Source organism: Anser brachyrhynchus (assembly GCF_964034855.1).
Source record: "Anser brachyrhynchus genome assembly, chromosome: 1".
NCBI classification, from domain to species: Eukaryota; Metazoa; Chordata; class Aves; order Anseriformes; family Anatidae; genus Anser; species Anser brachyrhynchus.
The window spans coordinates 200,308,441-200,334,899 of NC_137694.1; the positions used below are offsets into that span (position 1 = coordinate 200,308,441).

Below are 26,459 nucleotides of genomic sequence, written 5' to 3' on the forward strand. Positions count from 1 at the left end.
ACAATGGCTTAAATGGCCTGTGCAACTTTGAGATAGCATTATGTCAACAAACTTAGCAGGATTAAAAATCATAAAACTGTTTTATTGATAAGTACACAACCTGCAATTAGCGGAACAACTGCAATTACTAGCAAATATAAACAGCCTCCACCTCAGGATATTGCTTCCAAGCTCGGGTAGACGTGCAAAGAGTGTTATTTCTTTTCCTGCAGAAGTGGCAAGGGCATGATAACATTACTTTGTCCTAAACGAGGAAAAAAGATCAAAATCTCAAAAAAAAAAAAAAAAAAGTATAAATATGAGCAATTAATTCATATTGGCTTAATGGAAAATTATTTCTTTAATACTGATCATAATTATGTTTATGCAAATTGTATCAGCATAACTACATCTTTCATCCAGATGGTGGAGAAATTTGATGGGACTGTACTAAATAACACGGAAGACGTTCCAAGGACTGGACTTAGCTAAAGAAAAAATCCTGATTTCAGGGTGTGCCTTGACAGGTCAACTTGGAAAAGCATCTCAAAACTCAACTTAGACCCAAATATTTGGGATTCTTGGAGTGCATTTCCTCTCCATAGCTTGAGTTGAATGCAACAAATGTCCATTGACATGAGAGCTAGCTGTTTAGACACCATTAAACTCTGCAGAAATAGGCCCCACCAAAGGGCAATGTATCCAACCTATGCAGGTGAGTTGTACCCTCAAACTGTCTGCTTCTCCCCACTGATGTGAAAGGAGCTCTGCTACCTGTCCATGTGCAGATGTCACCTTTGGGGTGTCTCTTCTGTCCCCATTCCCGGCACACAACAGTTAGCTGTGGTTTGTCAGCCAGTAGCTGCAGATTTTGAAAGTCATACAATATGTTCCAAATCAACAGCTCATTTGAAAGGGAAAATCCAACTTTCCGATTCCAAATACATCAACCATTTGAAAATGTCTCTTGTTGCTTTTGAGAAAATATAGAAGATCACAACCATTTTCTGTGAAAAGGGGGAGAAGAAGGAGGAAACATGGTTATAAGAACCTCGATCGGATCTAGTACTGTGTGCTAAGGAAAATTCCCCTTGAGAAAACGGGAAAATGTCTCATGTGCCACGGGCACCGGCAGGCCTCCTGCACCGCCGTCGCCTCGCCCATCCTCAGCAGAGGCTGCCTCCCTGCTCCTGCTTCCCTCCTTGGCTCTTCCACCCTTCTCCAGGATTATTCTCCTCTCTGCCCTGTCCTCGGGCTCCTACAATTGCCCTCTCTCCAGCCTTAACCATTACTTTGGTGCGCGCTCCCCATTCTGTCCTTCTTGGGTGTTGCCACCTCCTGCTACCAAGCCCGGTGCTTGAACAGAGCCAGCGGCAGCCTCTCCCAGTGATGGGATACTGGGCACGCTGGGCAGCCTCTCTGCACCACTGTGTCAGTGCACACCTGTTTTTGTATGAGCACTGGGCCCTGGTGTATGAGATGGGGGCCCTGGTACCCACCCAGATACGATACTGGAGAACCATACAGGATATGGTAATGTGCAAACCTCAGAAACGAAATCAAGAGGTATTTTGGCACTGCCTTCTGTAGGGCAGGACTAAGCTTGTTGAGATTGAGCTGCTTTAACTCCATTTTCTTCAAATTCTGTTTTTGATTCCAGTCTATATTCAGGGTGTAAAACTATGACAGTCAGACCTGAAGAGAAGACTGGGTATGTGCAAACTGGCTGTGCCTCAGGGCAGTGCACTTCCAGCAGCCAAGGGTGGCAAGGATTAAAGCGATGCAAGGAACCCCTCCATCTTGCACAGCTTTTATTTCCTTTTCTGCCTGACCGGGAGGGTGCAACTTGCTCTTTTTCAGTAAAACACACTCAAAGGTAGGCTAGCCTTTCCTTGCGGAGCGCTTGTCCTCCTCCCCCACACCCCTAACCCCTGCCGAACTGGATGAACTGGATACCTTCCCAAGATACACCCCAACTTTTAAGCGCAGTACTGCTGACATGGTCTAATTCGTGTCTCCGTTCTGAGTACAGTGACACAAACTCTCCTTACTCCTACGAGCATGGACATTATGAGCTTGCCCGAGCTGCCCCACAAACCGCAAAGTCTGTGCCACCGAGAGGACCTGGGCAGACGTTTCTCTGGAGGCCGTGAGCTGATGTGATCACTGCAGGACACCGATTTGGTCTTTTGTTTTTTATATTTACGATTTCCACTAGGATCACAAGCAGTTTAGGACACGTTTTTCAGAGGAGGATGGGGTCTGCAGACTAGTACGGATGTAAGGGTGAGAGAAGAGTGAGCAGGGAAGAGCAGGGAAGGTCTTTCAGCTAATGGATGCAGTGAGTCCGGGGATGCGATCAGTGGGCCACTGGGAGGGGAAGATGGGAAGATGTGTTCATGGCTGAGAAACCAAAGGGGGACCAAGGGGCTGTGGCATGCAGCCTCTGTTTGCAGTATGGTCTTGGTGCCCTTTACTGGGAGAAGGTGGTCAGTCTCCATTGGTGTAGGAACCAACTGACTCAAAACTCAAGAGTTTGAGTCAACAGGGGAGCAAAGAGCTGCTCCAAAGCACTCACCTCTCTTCTCTTGCCAGGGAGCCCTGCTTTGCTTTCCTCCTCAGAGACCCTTATCTTCTGCACCCAGAACTCCCCGAGGACAGGACTGCAGCACCAAAATCCACAAGGTCCTGCACAGGATTCGGTCTCTAGACAGTCAAACATAAAAGAGCGATTTTTGGTCACGTAGCCTCAGTATTAACTTACTCAACTGAAGTGAAAAGAAATTGGGTCATATTTTGAGGAGAATAGGATCTGTGTGTAAATAATAGCTCTGAAAATTCAATTTATTTTTTTTAGCTTTCGCTATATTTGATCTGTGACAGTCCAAAACCCAGACTGACCTTCAAAACAAACATGTTGCAGATTTACAACAAACAAGTGGATGTACTTTTTCACTCAACACGAAATTAAGTTGGGGGACTCGGTGGCACGAGATGTTGTGAAGGCCAAAAGTGTAGACAAATTCATAGAGGACAAATCTGCTGAGAACTGCTGAAAGTAATGTTCTGCACGTAACTTCCAGGCCAGGAAGATCTCAGACTGCCCTTGAGGAGACAATTTGCATCTTTCCTTAATCGCCTGTTATTGACCAGTGTGCGCCGGGTCTGAGCTGGGTGGACTTCTGCTCTGGCTGCAGAAAGCCGTGCTTCCCTCCCTGGGCATCCATGAACATAAAGTCTTTTTCTGCGACATACATTACACAGCAGAGCCACGCTTTAAGGTCAGACGTTGTTTGCTTGTTCTGAAGGGATATTTGTTTGCCTGGGTTTTGGTTGGCTTTGTTTTGAAGAGCGATGCGGTTAAATAAAGAAAGGAGCAGGCTGGACTCTTGCATTATTCATCAGTTAGGCAATCCCAAACAAAAGCCAGGTTGGCAGTAGCAGGAGCTTCATGCGTTACTTGTTCCTCAAGGAGATCTGCTCCAACAGCATTAATTGGTAGCTTCCACACCAGCAGTCCGTGTCTCCGTCTCCGTCTTTCCCAGGGTATGACAACACAGCAGTCGCTGGCGGCTGTTGCAGCGACCATCCAGCGTGTGCCACATCACCTCTCCCACGGGCTCGAAGCGGGATACAGGAGCAGCGGGCCAGCCAGCCCATGCTTGGCCTTAAAGCCTGTGCTAGACTGCAAGAAAAGGGAGAAGGCGGCGAGATGAACAGGTGAAATTTTAGTAGGACGCTAGATTCACTAGGGTGTATTTTCTTGTCGCTTATAGTGGCACGCAGCAAGACTTAGGGGAGCGTGGAGAGACAGGAGAGAGCCCAGCAGAGAGCGTGTGGGGCCAAGGGAGATGTGCTCAGATGCCCCTGCTGGCTTGCGGATGGGTGATGCACCCTGGGGTGACTCATCCTAACGCTACTTTGGTGGATCCCCTTTGTTGTCAGGGCAGCAGCATCAGCACAAAACAAGGCTTCACACAGCAGGGATTTCAGCAGCCCGGGAGCTGGGTTTCCACTCAAATCACCCTCTGTTTGCCACGGTCTTTGCTGCGAAGAATAAAGAAGGCTGCAGCATGAATTGAACTTTTAAACCCAGGCTGTTCAAGTGGGTTCGCGATGAGGACCTTCTTTGCTTAATTAAAAATGAAAGGCTCTTTACAGCATTAAGCTACCCTTTGATACAGTTAAAAATGTAAGAAGGGAAACAAACCAGAGTCTTAGCTGGGGTTTAGAGATGCAGTTGTTTCACCTCAGTGGAGCACAAGTTGTTTACAAAACTGATGCCTACAATAGGAACAAAGCACCCGCACATAAAGCAAGAAAACCCCGTTTACCTGCGGGGAGAACTGGTGAGAGGATGCCCGAGTTAAAATCCTTGGTTCAGCAGGGCGTACTGAAATGAGTTATTTTGTGCTGCTTTCTGTTGATTTAAAATGAGATGACACAGAGACAGATTAGCTAAAACCACAGACATTATAAATTGCAATTTGGCCTCAAAAGCTGAAATGCTTTGATCTGTGACTCAGTTGGGGCCAAACTGAAGAGCATTTAGAGAGGGGGAAACATGTACAAGGGAAAAAAGAGCTTGGACATAAACAGCATTTTCTCAAATTACAGTAGCTGACCTGAATAAGTCTTTACCATTATTTTCATCAGAGTTTAATCGTGTCCACCAGGAGAGGTGCCCAGCAGCATCTGCACCCGGAGGTTCCTGTAAGGCAAAAACATGACAGCCTGCAGGATGTTCATCAACCGCAAGTCTAGAAAGTGTTTCTTGCTTGCTGCCCAGTTTGGGGCTCATATTTGGTCTGGCATTTCTATGAGAAATGTGGCAAGAAATTTTGGAGCTGATATATAAGCAATTGGGTTTTGTTGGTGGTGGTTTTATTACTTTTTAATAGAATCAGAGAATCTAGGATTTGGCTGCTTTGAAAGCCAGTAAGGGTTAAGAACATGCTGAAGTTAAGTATATGAGAGCGTGTGTGTTGAAGCGGGAGCAAAATGGTCTTGCTCTCTAGTGAAGAAGATTCTCCATCTCTTACTCCCTCCGTTTGGAAAGGTTTCAGTTCCAGGCAGCCTTTCCCATTCAACCCAGTGGATTGTGGTGCAAAACCATGGTTCATTTGCTCAGCAGCAGGAGCCTTTCTCAGTGCCATTTACGCAGTCTAGCAGTCTCTTGCAACATCTATCTTTTAAAATAACTTTATTTTCACCTTGTAAGCAATCCTCCTTTGTGCTCCTGATTGCCTCGATGAGTGTTTCACAATACCTGCTTTCTATGGTGCGAAAGAGATTTCTTTTCCAACCTTAGGAAAAGAATTTCTTTTCCAACCTTAGTGATTCTCTGAGAGGACAAGTCGCAAGGGGGAGGCTTCCTGCTGGGGACCAAGCCTGGCCGAAGCACGGAGCTGGCCCCTGGGCAGCTGGAAGTGCCCCCAGGCAGCATCTCCAGCACTGCAGCCGGAGGTCCACGTCTTTCCTCTCCAGCTGAGCAAGCCAGCTCGAGGCTCTGCTGCATCCCAGCGTTGGAGGGCATCAAAGGGAGCTGCTCCGGACCGGTTTGTTTCGTCGGCAGTTTGGCACAGGTAGTTTAAAGCCAGAGGATTTTCCTGCTTCCTGGTGTGTAAACAAAATGCATCTCTAATCCTTCCCTCGTTGGCCTCGATACTGCCTAGCAAGCATTAGCACAGCTGTGTGAACAGGCCCTCCAGATCCATCAGCGCTCCTCTGGTCTTTCTGGGATGTGCAGTCATAACCTGTATTCATCTGTACCGCTTTTCAGAGGCTTCCCAGCACACTGTTGCAAACCCTGCCTTTGACCCCCCCTCCCTAAATGTCTTTCCAGAGGAAAAAGGAGCCCTGGGCTTGCTGGGATTACCCCAGGCTGGAGGCAGGAGGCTCTGGGCTGCTGTCTCTGGTGGTGGCATTCGGTGATCCAGCACTCCTGTCCTGTGTCTGCCACGCCACTGACTGATCCCCTTCACACTGTAACTCACTTGGCTGCTCTGACTCAGCTTCCCTTTGACAAAAAAAAAGCAGTCGTGTTTCCCAGGGTAGTTGCGCTGTTTAATTTGGTAGCGGCCCTTGTCTCCTTCTTCTTGAATTGCTTCTGCTGAAGACAGACCCACCACCAGAGTAGGACGAGCAGAATTTAATGCCGCATTCGCACAGACCTCAGGGATGGAAGGCTGCAAGGAAAGTGTTTGGGTGGGAGAGTAAAGATGACTTATCCTCCAAAAGACTCAATTTTGAGAGGTCGATAACTTAAATTTAGATACTGATTCAGTGTTTTGCGGAATCAAACGCCACTCTTTTGCGTGTAACTCCGATCTTACCACTCATGTGCTTAAAATTAAGCATACGCTTAAATACTTTGCCAGCTGAGGTCTTCAGAGCTCCATTAGCACTGTATGTTTTTGCTCTAAATTCACAGTAATTGTTTCTCATTGAATAGATGCTCACTGAGTAAGATATAAAAAGAGCATGGGAACAAAGGGGCCCTCAATCTGAGACTTTGATCCACATATTATTCAAATACATAATGACTGCTTTGATTTATGGATTTATAATTCTATTGAGGCATTCCGGAGATTACCCAAAACATTCCAGCTCGAGTTGATGCTGGAGGGTGTTACCAGAGCCCCTGCCTGGAATCAGAGGGATGAAATTTAGTTGCCAGTTTGCTGCTGCAATTACATCACGGCTTGCAGGAGAAGGGCAAGCTGCACGGCAATGCGCTCACTTCTGTTTGGTGCTCATCACAAAGGTGTTTTTTTTTTTCTCCCCGTGACCTAAGAAAAGCAGCTAAAAGTACAGACTCTCTTCTACCCGCAGTATATAGAGTTTTGGCAGTATAACAAGACAGCAGACGACATAGTGGGTGTGTTGAAAGAAGGTGCAGATGGTAGATTGCTAGCACAAGGATTTAGCAATGCATTTAGAAAACAGATTATTTTGGAAGATGAGAAATTATGAAGTATGATTATCCCCCTCTCCCCCTACTCCCACTCCCCTCCCCAAACATATCCCTACAAAATGTTAGCTTGGCCGTGTACCGTAGGAATGACTCAGCTCTGATATTCTGTAAGACTTCTGCAAGAAATCAAATAGGTGGCAGCTGTGATGAAAAAATGCCCGGCTTTTCATCCGCATCCATACCAGGTTGGATTTTTAAGTCTATTTCACCTTACACAGCAGACCCTGCCTGTTGCTAACAGAGAGGATTACTAGTAAAAGGATCTGGCTTGCAAGAGGGATCGTTCCCAGATGATGGAGGCTGAGCAACCAGCTCAGGACCTGCTCTTGCTTTTGGCTGCTCCCCACCTACCACCAGTCTTGTGAGTAAGGTTGTTCCTGAGTCCGTGGGCACTCCGATCTAGGACGTGGACTTCCCTTCATACCTCCCTGGCTGTAAAATTTCCTCTCTCCCATTCATCATCTATTGCTTATGTCGAGAGATTTAGTTGTGTGATAGACTGTGATGGTCCTGCTGTGTGAGCAGCCAGGAAGAATAAGACTTCATTAAGCGCTGAATCTCCTACTGTGATCCATGTAGTCTGCTTTCTGGGAGAGAAAGAGCAGCTTCAGGAACAGGAGCAGCACGTACTGCTAGACCCTAGGGAGCCTTCTATATACACAAGGAGTCTTCTCTTTCTTTAAATGTGGTCTTATGATGGGGAAAGGATAGATGAAGGGCTTTCTGTTGTGAATGGGTGAAACCCCTGACAGGCTGAGAATGAAGAGTTTGGAGTTTCTCCTCACTGCTGAGACTGGAAGCAGGGCTTAGGTGTTAGCCAGTGACTGGCTTGGGGAGTGACTGTGTTAATGTTTCTCCTCACGTGGCCATAGTGAGAAATGGGATTTGAGAAGGACATAAGAGGGGCTGTAGAATAATATCTGCAAAGCACTTCAGTGTTAGACAAAGAGCAGGAGCTGGGCAGGAAATATGAGTGCTTTTCTGGTATGGTGCTAGGAGGTCACTCTCGTTACTCACCTGTAGACTCACAGAGCCACAGCATGGTTTGGGTTGGAAGGGACCTTAAAGCCCACCCAGTTCCACCCCCCTGCCACGGGCAGGGACACCTCCCACCAGCCCAGGTTGCCCAAAGCCCCATCCAGCCTGGCCTTGAGCACCTCCAGGGATGGGGCATCCACAGCTTCTCTGGGCAGCCTGGGCCAGGGCCTCACCGCCCTCTGAGTGAAGAATTTCTTCTGAATATCTAATATAAACCTACCCTCTTTTAGTTTAAAGCCATTCCCCCTTGTCCTATCACTGCACCCCCTGACAAAGAGTCCCTCCCCAGCTTTCCTGTAGCCCCCTTTAGGTACTGGCAGGCCGCTGTAAGGTCTCCCCGGAGCCTTCTCTTCTCCAGGCTGAACAACCCCAACTCCCTCAGCCTGTCTTCACAGGAGAGGTGCTCCAGCCCTCTGATCATCCTCGTGGCCCTCATCTGATCTCATTGTAATACTTCCATGAAATATTTCTCTGCTTGACAGCTGCATGTCCTCAGTGGCTGCCATCACTGGTGCAATAACAGGGACCCATCCATACAGGAATCTGGTGTCCTCAGTCCCTGTGGCATCCTGAGATTAGGTAATGACAAACAGCAGAGATAATACAGATCCTGGACAAGAGTTTAATTTTGGCCCTTTTCAGTTCATCTTCTCAGTATCTCAGAGTGTTGGGACACGTTGATGGGGTTCACCTAGAGACCTAGATCACTCTGGGTGTTTCAGTTCAAGTCATCCTGAATAACAGGTCTAAAATAAACCAGCTGCATTACATCCTGAAACTGCTGGTTTCTCCCAACAACTATGTGAGGAGCCGAGGGTAATCAGCTCAGACATAGATGTGTCCATAGATGTTTAAGCTGGGCCATATAAATGTCACCCAAAGATCCTAGTTAACTGCAATAAATGTTCTGTTGGTAGGAAAATCAGCCACCTGTAGCCCAACAAATAGATGTAGTTGGTTATCCATGCATGAGAATAATATTGGATACAACAGTATACCATGACTTAAAGGCAGAAGAGGAGGGAGTACTGATCATGGAGAGAAGATTCTTGTTGGATAGGAGAGAAAATGTCAACTTCAGCATGAAATGACACTGGGTTTAGCGTGTCATTTGCCCATGTGCACCATCAGATCAGTTCTCATCCAGTGCAGTGATGTTGGACATGCTCAGCCCCGGCACGTGCAGCCTGCCTGGAAATGATGGAACTGAGGAGGTAGCTGGAAATTTGCTGTTTATCAAAGCAGCTATGTCTCAGCGATTGCCAGCAGCTGAGTGTTCAGATCTCCTTTTTGGGTTGGGAGCGGAGTATAGAAAACTGGATCTTACATCATGCATCAACCACTACCTCAGTGTTTGGGAGCTGAGGTGCATCGCTCTGTAAACCACCTGTTTTCCATTCGTGCTAAGGCTGTGTTCTTTTTGCTACCCAGAATCCTGAGCAGAGGTTTCTTCTGGTTTTAGATAGACTGGTAAGTCTGGATGGTCTCGATCGCACAGCAAAGCCAGGTGCCTGTAAGGAGGAAGGGGTTGCTTTTTTGTGGATAAGACTGATTGGTGGCAGAACAAATTCATAAGGCAACACAGTCCTCATTTTCTTTGGTGGACTGTGCACTGGAGGTGGTTTTGAGATGCTGTAGATTTTGGAAGAACCTCACTGAGCAGGCTTACATTTTGCATCTTCATCCACTGTGGTGGGTAATGGCTGGTGGAGAAGTACCAGGTCCCCGAGTTAGCATTGCATTTGAGGAAGGTGGACTGATTCTGCTTTGAGGGCATCAATAAGGTGCCTTTGGCTTAAAAAGTCATTGCCGAATCCTAGTGACTATCATCTATAGCATTTTGTTTTGGGATCAGATTGTGGAACAAAACGCCTTTGATCTGCTTCACCTTCCTCAGTCTCACTACAGCCCTGTCTAAAATGCAGAGCTGGCTTTAAAACCTCCTTTTGGAGACTTGCTATCGCCAGGGGCATACTGCTATCGGGCTGAATGCTGGCTGCAAACTTTCCAAATGGGGTGTTTTTTTTTTTGTTTTTTTTTTTTTCTTCCCTGAAAATGCTGATCTGACACAAAGAAAACACTGGGAATGGGATGATTTTGACAATGCTCTGACAGAAACCAGGCAGGTTTCCAGTGCAGCCCCCACTTGCCAGGTGGGTCTCCTTGTTTCTTGTCGGCTCACGCACACTACCCCTGGCAGTTTGCCCTGCTGAATCCCAGGCACGCGGCTCATCGGTACAGCAAATTCCCAGGGCTTCCAGCTACTGCAATGAAAGAACCCAGCAAAGGTGAACGATCCCTGGGCTGCAATGCTGAGGTGCCCATCCTCCCCGAGTCTCCCCTATGGCACTGGGAGTATTGGGGATGCTTGCAAATGGTTGGCACAAAATCCTGCCTTAAAGTTTTCACAGATGACTTCTGAAACTTTGCCACTTCTAAGCTTTGCTTTCTTTTGGAGTAAATATTTTTTGATTTTATTATATTATTAACAATAACAATAATAATTATAATTATTTAGGTCTCAGCTCTGGAGCTGAGCATGGAATTAAGCATAGGTCCATCTGCTCAAACTACTGATTAACTTCTGCTAATGGGGAGGTGTCACTTGAACTGGGAATGGGTGTGACCTCTCTGATCTCTTCTCTCTGATGACCAGTGATAGATAGGACATGGGGGAATGGCTTAAAGCTGCTTCAGGGGAAGTTCAGATTGGAAATTAATAAAAAGTTCTCCATTGAGAGGGTGCTCGGGCACTGGAACAGGCTCCCCAGGGATGTGGTCACAGTACCAAGCCAGTTGCTGTTCAAGAAGCGTTTGGGCAATGCTCTTAGATATACGGTTTAACTCAAGTTGCTGTGTGTGGAGTCAGGAGTTTCACCTGATGATCCTCATGGGTCCCTTCCAACTCAAGACATTCTACGATTCCACGATCTTCTCCTCAGCAGCTCTGCTCTTGTTCTCTGGGAGGGCTCCCCAAAGGGTCCCACTCCCCACACAGCCTCCCGAAGGGCTCTTGGTGGGGCACCACAAGCTGTTAATTCTGTCAATCCCTCTCATTCCTCGTGGCCATGAGGAAAGTCTACTCAGTAAAACAAAGTTCTCTTTTCTTTTATCAGACCTGCCATGGTCAAAGGCAGGTCCCTGCTTCCTCCGGGCTGGGGGGCACAGGTCAGCCTCAGCCAGCCTCTACGTGGGACCAGGGCACTGCCGAGGACAAGCCAAAGAGAACCCACGCAGGTGAGCAGAGGGTGGTTATGGCAGCCTGGAGACACGGTGGAAGCAGCATCAACAGTTCTGACTACAGGATTACACATTCCCATAGTTTAGGAAAAATCTGCAATTCAGAACTGATTTTAGACTCCACCTTTGCAGTGCCCAGGTCTGCCTAACAGGTTGTGAGAAGGAGCAGCCTGCCTTTCCCATGCTTTTCTCAGCTGGTGATCAGGTAGCTGCAAAGCCCCAGTGTTTTCAGTGGGATGCTGCTGTCAGAGCCATGCAAGAGCTGGTGCCAGTGCACGTACTCACTGAGTATGTGAAACCTGCTGGTCGTCAAGGGGAACTTAAGAAACCCCAAATATGAAACAACAACAACAAAAGTCTGGTATTTTTTAAGCTGGTCTGGGGTTTTTGTGTTGAGGGAGGGGTGGATCTCGGGGATTTTGCAAGATGCAGCACCGAGCGTGGCCAGGGAGCATCCAGGAGTCCTTCACTGCTACTGGGCTGGGCTGACAGCTGCCTGAAAGCACTTGGTTCCCTCTTTAAAGAAAGACTTGAAAGGATCCACTATGGGAGAAGAAAAATGCAAAAGCAGTGGAGGAGCAGGCTGGAGACAGGCTGCAATTAAATGGGTAGCTCAATCAATAACCCTTTTAATGGGAGGGAAAGATCAATCTTTTATCTTTCCCTCCACGGCTTACTCCTACCCATGTATTTACTTCTTACAGCCAGGCAAATTTGGGTAAGCTGGAAGGCAGGAGGCAGGATTTGGCCCACAAAGCTTGCACTGGAGCAGGATCCTGCTGTGCTGTGCTGGTCGTGGTGGGGTCCCCACTCCATCCCAATCCGGCTGGCTGGGGCTGTCGCATGGCACCTGGGGCTGAGCAATGGCCAGGTTGCACGGGCAGGGAGCAGGGAGGACAGCAGGACAATGGCTGTGGTCATACCGGTATAACTCGGTAAAAACTCATACTGATAGACAACAGTCAGGTACAATGCCTGGTTTTGATCAGAATCAAGTGAAAGACATGTCCTTCTGACTGACACCCGCGGCTGAGAAGGTCGCTCTCCCATTTCCCACAGTGAGCAGTGCTGGAGCAAGACGGGCCCAAAAGCTCCTCAGTAAGCAGATGTGGTCTCTCCTAATTAGAGATTAGCTTCAGCCCTGTCGTGTTTCTTCAGAAATGTTCCTAGCAGCATTTTGCAAGGATCCGGGACTTGTCCACAGGCAAGCAGAAAGCCTGCGAGCCTCCAGAGCCTGGCCTTCAGCAGGGACCCATCCTCTGCCCGCTTCCATCAGAAAACTCCCAGGCGCAGGGCAGCGTGCCTGCCTGCGTGCACAGCCCCCGCAGAAACGTGCAGTGCTCCAGACATGGTTTTTATTCAGAGCCATGAAAATAGTCCACCCAGGCAGACAGGCACAGCTTTGTATTGTTCGGAGCTGGTTCCACTGGGGAATTTTTGAATTCAGATTGCCCAACTCTAGCTCTGCAGGGCTGGATGCCAAGGTATTTGGGCACAAAATGGCCAAGTGAGGTTTCATTCTTTTTTTGTAGGCAGACAATATTTTTATGCCCCGTCATGGCTGGGCAATCAAAACAGCAATTAGGTTGCATCAGCAGATGTGCTTGCTTTTAGTGACTGTCGGTCTCAGCAGTGCACAAGCTATATTCTGTTTGGGACAAAGATCTTTTCATTTCCAAATATAACTTGGACCTTTAAAGTGCTTAGTCAACCATCTGAGAAGCTGAGCAGGGGTGGCATTTGCTTTTAGCACTCTCAGCCCAGGAAACTGCAGATGTTTATCTTCAGCCCTCCTGTAAGGTGAGCAGAAAATGGAGGCCTTGCATCTGCTCCGTGAAGGCAGGCAGAGAACAGCCCATGCGATCCCTCGCAGTGAACAACAGAGCAGATTTTGTTTTCACGTCAGCACAAAGCCAGCTCAGTTTCCCAGGTCTGCAACCCCACCGTGGCCGGCACAGCCCCACAGTGTTGTTCTCCCTTCCCTGGCCTGGCCTGGCCGAAAAGCTGAGCACCTGTCCTGAGAGCCACACAATGTCCCTCCCTGACTGGGGACAGAGGCGAGCACTGCTGGAGGTCCTCAGTCACGAGCCCTCTCAAGCCAGCGGAGAGAAGCGGTGCCTCTCTCCGTCCACAGTGTCTCAAACAGATGAGACAAAACATCTGCTGAGGGAGGGCCCCTGGCTCGCGGGGTGGCCAGAGAAGGCGAGCAGCCGAAATGTGGCACCTGACTTTTGGATGATCAAAGCTAGGTGACATGACTCCTGCTTCTCTGCCTACAATTTCCCAGCACTCCCAAATCCACCAAGCAGCAGCTGAACTTGCTGGTACTCGTCACTTCGGAAAGTCAGGTCTCAGCCATGCCTCAGACTTCACAGGAATTTGTGCAGGTTGGAGCAAAACAAAGGGATAAGGTACAATACACATGAATTTCACTCAAATTAGCTGAGATAGACGTGGTAAGTGCTGCTTTTCTGACCAGGCAGACAGCTGCGACAGGGCTCTGCCTTCGGCTGGGTCAGGTCACCATTGGTGCAGCCACATGCCCACCCTGGCACCAAGGGAGGGCAGGAACATCCACCTGGTGGCATGGGCACCTTGGGTTACAGCATGCCACCCTAGAAACACACGACAAGGAAACAACACAGAACCCTCAAGGTCTGAAAACCACATAAAAAAAATAGGCCTCCATTTTCATTTGAGGCTCTTTGGCATTAATAAAATATGAACAGAGTTTAATAGGATCTCACGTACTGCAAGAGTACAACCTGGTCATCTTCAGGTTGTCTCCAAAATACCAACAATGTTTGAAACTAAATTAGAACCCTTATTTTTCCACATTGCTCTCACTTCTGTTATATTCACGTTGGTGTGTGTGTGTGGGGGCGGGGGGGTTGTTTTCCTCTCTCTCTTCTGGCCTACTGGTGTATGTCTGAGCTGAGGATGATCAGCCTGCAGGAACTAAATGATTTACTGGACACTGCTGGAGCTGCCTCAAAAATTAGTCCCACATCTAGGTCTTGAATCAGACCAAGCAAAGGTCACCTGAAAGTTTTTTTGCTGACCTGAGAAGAATGCTAGATACTCTGCAAATGTAAGGCAAAGCAAACATACAAACAAGAATCAAAACACAAAGAGAAGCAAAGCCTGGGCCTTACATGGACCTCGGCCCATCAGTCACTGCAGGCTGCGGTGGCTGGAGCGCCAGCTGTGTCACAGACATGGGGCAAGCTGGACGAAGGGTGACGAGGTGTAGGAGGGCAGGGGCTTCTCCTCATGAAGTTACGAGGGCCCTGAGTTACGGCTCAAGGGGTGGCTGTGGTGGAAGATCTCTGCGCTGAGAGCCAAAGGTTTTCTGGGGCTTTCTCTCCAGCGTGTCCCTTGTGGGCAGATTTCAGCAGATGCAATTTAAAAGATATCAAGCTCTTTCCTAACTTCATTTGTCTGTATAAATAATCACTCCGATTGACAAAGGGCTGTTCCGGGATCACAAAAGGGACGGGAATTAGTGCTCAGAGCTGGAAATGGGAGGACGGACGGGAGGGTTTCCAGTCTGGGAGGGGTGTTCTCCACAGGAGCTGCCTCCTCCAGGGCTGGGGCAGGCAGGCCGGCTGTGGGGGGGCAAACATCATGCTGATGGAGGATTTCAGCTCCCTTCAGAGCTGAAAGGACAGGTCTGGGACTCATTGCTACCCTTCCTGTTCTGTTTCTGTCTGCTAAAACCCAGACCGGTCATCTCCACATTACCAACCTGCACAACCTCCTTTCTGAAGCAGGGCCACTGAGGCACAGGGCATTAAATGCCTACCAAAGTAGTCCCCACTGCAGTGTGTCTCCTGCTTTCTCCAGCTTAAGCATCAAGACTCCAGCATCAAGACTTCACCAGCACCAAGACCTGGACACCAAACAAGACTTGGGTTATCTTCTTGCCCTAGGCCCAGGGCTGGGGAGAGGCTATCAATGGCGGCCTCAAGTGCCTGTGTTTATTGAGCATTAGGGACTGAACTGCCCAGAGCCCTGGGGAGCCTTGGTGATTCCTTACGTGCTGTATGCTACTGGGGATCAGGACTTGGCAGTGGAGCAACATAGGAGCCAAGGGATGTCCCCAGACCATGCTGACTGCAGCACCAGGGAGGGCACAAGACAACTCCATAGTATTCACATGGATACTGATGCCTAGGCTAGTGGGGGAATGTACAGCTCAGGCCCAGTAAACTCTGAATACTGACATACTCGAGAGCTTAGACTCATCCTACATAACCCAGGTACCTGAGCTATGCCCCTGACCTCTCAGGATTTCAAACGATGAGTGCAGGAATTCCCAGCCCTGCCCAAGAGCTGCTGGTGACGCTGTGCCAACACGCACCGAACTACAGGGAAGAACACGCCTCTTCCCTCATTGCTCACTCCCCGTGCTCCTAACACCAAAATAAGCTGAGAAATTGGACTTAAGGAACAGCAAAAGGGCAGAGGCATTTTGAAAGACATGGCAAAAGGAGGGTATGTGCTGCAGAGGAGGAGGCTGTTGGCTTTTGGAAAAAAAAAAAAAAAAGAAAGAAAAAAAAAGCCTGAACTTTTAAAATTAAATTTTAAAGTTGCCTTTCTTTTTTGCCTATATTATTCTTCTGTGATGGACAAATGTAAGAGGGGAGCAGTGGAACCGCAGCACCCGCTGAATACTTTGGGAGCCCACTGGTGTCTCTCACCATCCTCTGCGCTTCTGAAGCCGCAGCAGAGGTGACCAGGTGCCCACCAGCGTGGCCCACAGCCAAGTGCTGCCCGTTGCACATGCTCATGAAAAGCAGCCACTCGGTCACCCTGCTCCTTTCTGTACATTTCAAATATGCTAGCCATCCGAGGATCTGCTTCATTCACAACAGCGGAAATAAGGACTTCTCATGGCAGTGGCTGTGTTAATAGCCCAAATCTCTGCAGCAGCAGGAGGCCTTGTCCAAAATTTATGGTCTTATGGCTCGCCCGAATCCCGCTTCTTGAAGTGGGGATGGGGGTGTAGCCCCTTCATCCCACACAAAGAACCAAAATAATGAGTGTGGTTTCAACAAGGGCAGCGGCCTTTGAAGGGGAATTGCTGGATGGGGCCAGAGGCATGTGGGTGATGGCACAGGGCAGGGATGAGCTCGGTGGCACGGGTGGGCAGTGGGGACATGTCCCCCACGTGTCCTCCCTGCGAGCCACAGGGAGAAAGCAAAGGCAAAGCTGGGGCAGGGAGCAGCCTTGGGGGGCACGTTATGGGGTGCCACGGCAGGGCACGGTGTGGGGTGCCTCGGGCAGGGCCATCGGGACGCCTTTCGCCACCCGGCTCTGGCCCTGCTTGTCACAGTGGGAGGAGGGAACGGGCCCAGGCGCCGAAAGGTCTGTGACTCTGCTTAGGTCACGCTCATGGTGTTTTTCTGCAAAGGGATCTACGTAAATAGAAAGAAACCATTCATCTGGGCTGGGAGGACTGGCAGGCTTCGGAGTCGCCCTGTCCACTGATATCCAGCCACCTTCGTTTTTGATTTCTGCCCTCCTCCCCCCAGCAGCTCAGCTCCCAGGGCATCGTCCTCATGAAACGGCCTTTTGTTCCCGGGTGCCTGAAGCCGACATGCCTCCCTGACTCGCTGCTTCGTTTCAGGGCTGACGCCCTCGCCGCTGGTTTCACCTTCCTGGTAGCGATTGTCTCGGACCCAGTTTCGGTATCGCTGTTTCTCATCTGCGGCTCGACGGCCCCGTATTCACCAGCCAGAAGCCCAAACCCTTGCACTTGCCCAGCCTCTGCCCTCACCGGCGGGCCTCCTGTTTGCCGAGGGGTGACCGGAGCCGGGGCTGCACCGCCGAGCCACAGGAGACCTGGAAGCAGCGCTGGGTTTGTTTAAGATGTCTGGCTCTGTCATTCGGATTCACTGCTGTGATCTGACTCGCTGCGCAGCACGGTTTTGATTGCAGCCAGCCCGTCCTCGCCTCTGCAGGGTCAGCTGGTTTTCCAGTTTTCCTCCTTAATCTAAGGGAAGAGCCTCACCACTCCAGACTTGAGGATCTCCGTGGGCAAAAGGCATTAAGAGAAATGCAAAGAAAAATTAAATATAACCATTTGGGGATTTCTCACCTCCAAAGCATATTTATACAAGTGCACACAAGTCTCTCGGTGCTGCTCAGGACACTGCTAGATGCACGTTGCCTTTGGTTTTCATTGTCCCAAGTATTCTCCTCTTTTGATAGCAGCAACAGCTTTCAAGGATGGATGCAACCACTGAGGGAGAGGGAAAATCTGACACAGCTTCTCCCCCGCACTAACGAGAGTGGCAGCTAATTAGATGGCCAATGTCCCACCAGGCCTTTTACCTCTCCTAGGACATCCTGCCTTGGCTAATCGCTCCAGCTCGAACCGCAGGGAAGTGTTGATAGCAGAAGAAAATGAGATCACACTAGAACTATTGCACTGCCTTTCGTGGTGAGAAGAATAAAACGTTTTTCCGTCAGTCGCTCAGATGGCTACAGATACGCTGTGCTGAGCCCTTCCCAGTGATGCCATTATCAGGAGCTCAGCAGTCACATCAGCTTTGTCCTCAATTTGAGCATTTTCCGGTTTTACTTTCTCTGCAGCTTATCGAGCGGTAGACACTGTTCTTGATAACTCCCGAGATAACTCGACTTTCTGACTTTTATTTTCACTCCTCGGCACCTTTCGTGAATGGATCTCACGTACTTTAGGAAGCCCACGTCTAAAAAGCCCTGAAAGGGGGGAGCAGGAGGCAGAAGGGGTCTAATTCTCCAGTGCCTCACCTTGCCCATTACAACCTCATAGAGCTTGAAGACCTCCGAAACAAGTCCAGGGGTGGGACGGGAGGAGCCAGTCTGACAGAACTACAAATTAGGTCTGCGGCCCTGCTTTGGGGCAGATAGCTGTGGCTCTGCCAACCCCAAGACGTGCCTGACGCCCCTCTCTCCCAGCCGCAGCCGAGCAGGTTGGTGACGCTTTGCCAGCAGCTGCCCCTGGTGGCTCAGAACAGAACCGAGGAAATGACCTGGCAGGCTCGCGAGCCACCCGCCGCACGGACAAACAGCTCCCAGTCACTTTCTTCTGCCTCCCCTCGCTTAGTCATACTGCAGGCACCGCTTACAAACCACATCCTTCTGTTGCAGGATGACTTGCCCCCGCCGCCCGTGACACATTTGCTGATCGAATGGGTGCGGGGCGTGTTTTGTCGCGGGGAGACGTCGCTGCCCCTCGCTCAAGGTGCCAGGACAACCTCTGCCTTTACGAAGCACTGCCCTTGTCCCATGGCAGGCTGCAGGGAGCTCCGTCTCCTGCGCTTTTGTCTGACCCACCGCTTGCACGGTAGCACATTGCGGCTGCTTAACTGGAAGGGAATCTAAATCCCCTGCCGGGGAACTACGGGGGGGAAATTTGCTTTTCATAAACTGGCTGGGAAGAGGCAAATTCCCTGCCCACCAGCAGGAACGTGCCTATGAATAGCCCCTGTGTAAACAGGGGCTGCATATTGCTGAACGGCATCGAGCGTGCTTACCGCCAGCCATCTCTTCCAGAAATTCAATAGACATTGATATTTATATCCAGCCCTTATGGCTTAGCATGCTTCAGCACAAATATACGTTTATTAATACCGCAGTACGTTGGGTCTCACCGACTCCTGTTGAGTCTTATTTCACCTAAAGGTACGCTCTTTCCCCTGAAATAAGCTAAGCCAAGAGTGAGAGATCTTTCGGCAGAACAAGTAATGTGCTTAAGGCTACATTCAGCAATATTTTCCTTATTTCACTTGATCAAAGTGATATTTAAGCAGAGGGCTGCATTCTGCCCGGCAGTGCGGCGGTGTTAATGGTACGTGACCGCAGCGATTGCAGCGGCGTGGCTCTCAGTGTCGTTCGACAAAGCAGAGAGCGGGGGCTTCGGCCCAGCGTTCTCCAAATAAGAATACTGGGGATGGAGCTCTGCCAGGGACGAATCTGACCCATACTGTTTCTGAATTGATGGAGCCAAATAACACAAAAATGTAAGTGGATCTGTAACCCATTTATAAGAAAATCCATGATTTCCAGTGATTTATAGAGCCCCGCCAGAGGAAAGTTAAGTTTCAAGAGCAATATAACATAACTAAAAGAAGTTATTTCTCCCTGTAAAAGGACATTTTAATAGAAATGAGGACGAATAAAATTCTTAAAACATGACCTTGCTGTGGAAATACAATCCTGTAATGTTTTCCATCTCAGATCATTCTCCTGTGCTGCACGAAGGGCATCATCTGCTTACAAACCAGCTGTTTCTGTGATCCCGCTGTCCAGCATTTTCCTGAATCTGTATCAATAAAAATGCTTCTGTAGCAAGGGGAATTATCCAGGTCTGCGTGCCTGAGGTTCGGTGAGATCAGGCGTAGCCGGCAGTTAGCAAAGCAAGATGCAAAGTTATTATGCATGCATTCGCCCAAACAGGAGCCAGGTTCCACCGTTTCCTGATGCGCCGCTGCTGAAGCTGTGGCTGCCAGGGCTTTGCCAGCAGAACGAGGCGAGCTGCTTGCACCCTCCCTTTCCCTTCTCACGGCATCACAAACAGGGCTCGTGCCTTCTGCAAAGCCGGCCTGAAATAGGGCAGAGTCTCTTCAGAGGCAAACCTGGAAGCAGGAGTCAGCCGTTTCCACCGGGCAGCGGACAAGGCTGGAGGAGACAGGGGAGGAGAGGAGCTGGCTGGTGCTGGTCCAGGGAAGCAGCAGAAGCTGTGGCTCCTTTCCCCTCTCTCTGCAGCACCAGATGGCCGGGCCCGGTCTGGTTTCTGCCTTTTTGTACATGACCGGAGGCACTGCCCGGCCTCGCGGGAGGGGAGGCGGAGGTGCCAAGGTGCGCGGGTTTGCACGTCTGAGGCACGCAGCCGCTTCCCCCGGAGCGGTGTTTGTTTGCGGCTGAATTGCAGGATTTGGGACTTCTCCTGTCCAAGAATGTTCTTGGCATCCCGGCGATGGTGTTCGATGAAAGGAGAAACACGCCATGCAAACGAGCCTTCAACGCGGAGCCTGTTTTGCTGGGGAAGATCCCATGTGCTAAGTGCCTTCGCTTACACGCCTAATTGCTTTTAAGTGTGGTACCTTCTGAGAAGACCCCGCTTCCACTGACACCCTGCTTTGTCAGGGTGTAACCCTCAGAAAAATAATGAAACAGGGTAAAAACATTTTAAAATCAAAATAAGCCAACTTCGTAACAGATGCGAATCTTTCAGCACTTCGGCTCTTCTTTGTCCAGAAACAAAGAATAAAACTGTGTCATAACTCAGCCTGATCTTCCAACATGCTTATGTTCATATCTCGGGGGCTTCAATGGGAAATGGACCTAAATTATGTGCCATATCCCAAAAGCTGCTGAGTTTTGTATTTGTTGTGAAAATAATGGAAGTCATAACATTGTCAGTGAATACAGGAAGCTAATTTCACTGATCAGCTCTATCCTTAACGTGGCATCATGCCGTACCATGTGTTTCATTTGCAAAAGAGGAACAGACAAGTTCTGTTGCTTGAGAAATTTTATTTTTTCTCAGCAAGACAAAGACATTTGTGCAGTTTGCACTGGCCAGGCACAGAACCGAGCCAAAGCAGTGGAAGGAAACAGGCAGCAAGACCTCCATTTCCAGCTTGCCCCGCAACCAGCAGGCATCCGGGTCAGCTCCCTCTTGCGTGCCCTCTTTTTGGCTCCTTGGCTTTTGAACTCATGGCTTCATGGTAGCCTGGCTGCAAAAGGAGGGCTCGAGGTGGTTGCCACCAGCCTAAATTCTTCCTGGGGCTAGGCTGCGTGCTCCAGTACCGGGCGATGTAGTTGGGGGCCGAGGGAGCCCAGACCCAGAGCACCTCCGGCTCCGAGATGTCCCAGCAGCGGCCCACGTTCAGGGGTACAAAACAACGCACTCAAGACTAGAGATGTTTGAGTCTGAAGTCAACAGTCAGGTGGCATCTTCAGGGAAGTAACAAAATCCTGGTGGATCACTAGCTGTTTGCCAGCATTTGCTTGCGGGGTTCAGTGCGTGCTCTGACAACCTGCACGGCATTGCCATGGCTGGAGAGGGGAAAGGCGCTTCTATCACCAAAGCTAGTCCTGCTGCGGTCATTAAATCTGCTCAGCAGGACTATCCCGATGCTAACATGAATACATTACGCAGAATTATTTATAATTCTCCTGAATCAAGGGGTAAGACCACTAGCGAAGCTACCTTTGCCCCGCTTTTTGGCCTTTTTTTAAAAATTTCCCTGCTGCATCACTCCCCAAAATTGTATGAGCCAAAATACCTCTAAAGTTAACTTGAATACTTCCAAAGCTAACTTGATGCAAAACCTATTTTTTCCGGATGATCCCTGTTTACAGTCTCATAACGCCGGCCAGTGTGGTCTCAGAAGGCTTAAGTGAAGTAAACAACATGCTGAAATATATTTAGCGAATTATCATGCAAACCACAGAAGAACATAAAGAGAGCGAGGAGAAGGGACTTCTTGTTTGGGTGGTGATTTAATGTTTTTTAGAGTTACGTAACCATCAAAGAAATTAGATATGAAAAAGGCCTATTAAGGCAGGGAGCTCAGCTCTCCGGGGCCAGGCCGTAATTGCTTCTTATGATAAACATAATTTTGAGTGCTTTATCTATACGGGGTTTAAATGCTGCGAGTCAGAAGGTGTGCGCCCCCACCCTCGAGGAAGAATTCCACAGACTGTCACATCTGACTCTCTCAGGTAATTACCCGAGCACTCATTTTGCAAATTAGCATGCGTAATTTTAAGGATGGGAAGTCATTTCATAGTGTCGGGGCACAAACTTTATCTGCTTCCTCTAACAGTGTAACACAAATCAAGCGCAAGCAATGCTAAATGGGCGCCCTAAGCCTGCTGGTAATGAACGCAGGGCTGTCACTTGTTCGACGTGCTGGGAACGTGCTGCCTTTTCTGGCCTTTGAGAAACCACATCAATTTCCCTATCTATCCGTGTTTCGTATGGCTTTCCTGAATGATTCATGGACCCATGAAATGTGAGGCTTGTGACAGGTGCCAATCACCTGTCTCACGCTCGCACCGCGCTTTATAGCTTCAGTCAGACAGGGAGAGTGGGTGAGGCTCCACAGCTAGGTGCTCACGTGCCCTCTTTTTCCTGATTGTTTTTTTTCTGAACAAAATTTGAGGATCTTTTAATTTCATATGGGACTTCTAGTCCTGCAGCAATCCATTCGGAGCTACTGCGTGGCAGCTGCCCCCTCCTTTCCCCTCTCCCCAAGCTGCTGGAGGTCTGTGAATTGCAAACACATTCACTGCGAAACTAGTTCAATTTTACAGCACTGACCTTGCCAATCCAACCAAGAAGCATCAAGCTTTTGCATTAAGGTATGGACAATGAAAGCACTGCACACTTTTACGGCACGGTCATGTCTTAGGGAAGAACCGTGTGGACCTACTGAGCACTCCTGGAGCATCTGCATGCGCACTGTGGCCAGGCAGACGTTTCCAGGACACAGCTGATCAGCGTCTGATTTACCAGCTTGGTTTTCAGCTGACAGCAGCTGGGTGTGATTCTTGCTGAGAGGCAGCGGAGATGCACCATACAGCTCTCAACTTTCTCCTTAGGAAGGTCCAAGCAGAAATACGGCAGCCGCAGCATGAGCTCAAAGCTGGTGTCACACCACGGTGTAAGTGCTCATTCAAAAACACCAAAAATGCATCCGATTCCTTCAGAAGGCGGAGAAATCCCTACTTCCTCTGGAAGCGTGTTCCTCCCTTGTGTTGCATTACTGTTTGTTTCCTGAACTTTGCAAAAGTTACGGTTGTTGGCGATAAAAGTCTGTTTAAACCAGGTCTCTTTCGGCAGGTCAGCAATCCGTCCGGAAGGCTGTGATGGTCTCTGTGACGGTCTGAAGCCAGTGTGCTCCATACCGTCAGGAAAAAAATCCCCCCCTTTCCCATACATGGCAATAACTGGCAGCCTCTTTAGGTGATCTCAGCATAAAGGACTGGTGGTGTTTACAGAATTCACCACCTTCTTAACATTTCTGGGCAGGTCAACATGCCAGGCTGCTTGTAATTAAATCACCTCTTCGTTTCAGGATTCTGCTTTCCCTTTCCATTCAGTGTCTGGGCAAAAACTGAAGGGAACGCACAGCATTGGATGGCAAGGGATGTACGGCCGGATCCTAAAAGCTGCCAGACAATTGTGGAGGGAGCACCGAATACTTTTCGTAATACTTCTTTTGAGAAATAGATTCACAGGGAGAACTTTCAAGAACGTGGCCATGCTCACCAAGAAGTCAGTCTGTACAAAGAAAGGCTTTTATTCTGCAGAACGTACGCACTTGTTTAGCCTGAAATGGAACAAGCTGAGGGTTTAAAATTGGCCGCGCACACGCACACGTCTTTGCGGGCAGCAGGACTTTGCAGATGGTGTAAGCTGGGCACATACATGGCCTTTTACACATTTTACACATGGATCCCCACAATTCATTTCAAAACACTGCACCTGGACAAAGACTTCGGGTATCTTCAAATTTTTGAAATTTTCTCTGCGCACCGATTTTCTGGTACTGGATGCGCGCTGCATTTGGCTCTGCTAAGTGTGTTTCTCATTTTCATTAGGCATTAAAACATTTGGGGAAAACAGAGAGGAAAAAATGAGCTTCAGAAAAGATATCCAAGAGATTTCTTGGGGGTGCAGGAAAAGATTTAAGTCAACTTCCATTCACTGTATTGTTTCCAAAAACAATGAAACACTTTCAAGGCTTATGTTTCTCTTGACAGCTCTCAGACGCTACAGCACTGAAAGGCAAGACTGAGAGCCACAATGGTACTTAAGTGTTTATGGTTTAAGCGAGAGTTAGTCCACTGAATACTTCAGGGATCTGGGCAATACGTCCCGCCTCCTTTCACAAGACGTCTGTGGCGGAACAGAGACGAGATATCCAATTTCTCCAAATTTAAGCCGCCTTACAAGTCAGCCTAACTCGCATACTTGGCGAATGGAAAATGTTCCCATTTTTAACGGGCTTTGCTAAAGCTCCGAAGTTGTCACTCGAGGTGGGAGTAATTTCAGCGCGGAGGAACGGGACCCAGCCATGCTTCTGAATATGCCCAGTCATGGCTACTTGCCGCCGTGGGAATAAAAGAAATTAATGCTGTTATTGAAATCTGAATAATTGCCAATGTCCCAGCGTTAAATATTAACTCAATCAAACCCGTTCTCTTCCTTGTGCTTCAAACTCGCCTGCTACTAGCCTCACCAATGTGTTTGAGTTTTGAAGCTGGCACGTTGACAGCAAATGAAGTGATCTTACGTGTGCTAAGGAGTCAGCTCTGCTGCTTGTGGCAGTAACTCTGCTCCTCTACCATTTGCTTTAAAACTTCTCACTCAGATAACATTGTAATGGAGTTCAGCCCCAAATAAAAAGCCATTTACATCCTCCGTGTTGTTTACTTACATTTTAGCTTTGCATTCAGATTAGACGGTGGAAACTAACCTGTTTGGCTTCCCTTTGTCTGCTGGGCTGTAACAGCGCCGTGCTGCAGCATGTGGGATGCAAACGCAGCACGGCGAGTACCTGTGCTCGGGTAAACGGGCTTCTCACGTCGGGATGCCATTTCTGTTACACTGCTTGGGAAAAACGAATACTCTCACATTTATTTATTATTCCAAGCGCCGTGCGTTATTGCCTGTGACCGTGGTGTTTGGACGCTTTCCACGCTGAGCTGACTAGGCTCGGTGTGCCTGCCTGCCTGCTGAAAGCAGCTCTGCTTCAGGTACAGATTCCTTCGGAAGCTGGTGGCAGAGGCAGAGGATGCTGCTGTGGGTTTGGTTTTGCATCTGGTGGAGAAGTTTGCTCTGAGAAACTTTTCGGGAGTTCTCGAAGACAGCCGGAGCTGGGTTCAATTAATCTCCTTAAGCTTGAGAGATGTAAATTGCTAATTTCATCGTGCCCTTTTTAGCCCAGCCAGTTGACTGAATTACACAACGCTTCGTTTTGCAAAAACAGAAGGTATTCCCATGGATAAAAGCAGACAAAGCAGATCACGGCTCCCCGAGCAGGCAATTTGCAGCTATTTTGCCAGGAGAAATCTTGAAAACAATGCGTGCGACATCGTAAATCTTCTCAGAAATTTCAGCGGGCTGTAATGTTCAGTTCCCATAACACGGTGAAATCCTCCTTACCATAATCTTTCGAGATAGGCATTACATAGCGCCCGATATTTAATGCGTAAACTTTTACTGAGCGGGGCTGTCGGCGTCTGCGGGACTGCTCGCATTAACGCCCAGGTGCGCGTGCCGCAAACCGAAAGGGCGAGAAGGGAAACTTCAGCGATGCCACGATGTACGAGAGAGGTTAGCACCCCAAAAGGGGGGTTGTGCCTCAAAAGGGGGTTGTGTCCTAAAAGGGGGTTGTACCCCAAAAGGGTTTTTTTTGCCCCAAAAGGGATTTATGCCACAAAAGGGGGTTGTGCCCCAAATGTGGGTTTGTGCCACAAAATGGGGTTTGTGCCCCAAAAGGGGGTTTGTGCCCCAAAAGGGGGTTTCTCCTTCAAAAGGGGTCTGTGCCACAGAAAGGGGTCTATGTAAAGGGATTTGTGCCCTAAAAGGGGTTTGTGTCCCAAAAGGGAGGTTGTGCCCCATGAAGGGATTTGTGCTCCAAAAGGGGGTTTGTGCCCCAAAAGGGGGTTTGTGCCTCAAAAGGGTTTTGTGTCACAAAAGGGGGTTTGGCACCTCAAAAGGGGGTTTGTGCCTCAAAAGCAGTTTGGCACCCCAAAAGGGGGTTTGTGCCCCGAAAGGGGATTTGTGGCTCAAAAAGGGGGTTGTGCCTCAAAGGGGGTCTGTGCCTCAAAAGGAATTTGTGCCCTAAAAGGGGATTTGTGCCCCAAAACGTGTTTGTGTCCCAAAAGGGGGCTGTGCCCCATAAGGGGTTTGGCACCCCAAAAGGGGGTTTGTGCCTCAGAAGGGGCCTGCACCCCAGCTACCCCAGCAGACAACGGCTTCTCCTGTCCCCTAGTGACACCCTACAGCTCCGTGCGGCAGCGTGGAGCCGGGTAAACCCCACTGACCCCACACGGACAGACACACGGACACCGCACACCGACACACAGACAGCGACCCCCTCCCCTCCCCCCCCCTCCCCCCCCCTCCCCCCCCCTCCCCGCCCCCCCACAGCCCCGGGGAGGGGGCGGAGCCTCCCCCTCCTCATTTGCATACCTCCCTCCCTCCCCTCCCCGA

At 49.2% G+C, this 26,459-nt stretch overlaps 1 long non-coding RNA gene across 4 annotated transcripts; it reads right to left on the reverse strand.

The window, feature by feature from the left end:
• On the reverse strand, positions 1-26,348 carry LOC308194386. 4 transcript variants are annotated; one of them, XR_013950488.1, is made up of 5 exons: positions 4,621-26,348; positions 4,314-4,399; positions 2,881-3,664; positions 2,558-2,685; positions 1-986 (listed from the first exon to the last, which is right to left on the reverse strand). It is a non-coding gene; the product is annotated as an uncharacterized lncRNA (long non-coding RNA). The 4 variants fall into 4 exon arrangements; XR_013950489.1 differs by having other exon boundaries at positions 4,605-26,348; XR_013950490.1 differs by having other exon boundaries at positions 1-244; positions 4,314-26,348.
• Positions 26,349-26,459: the final 111 nt, after the last annotated feature.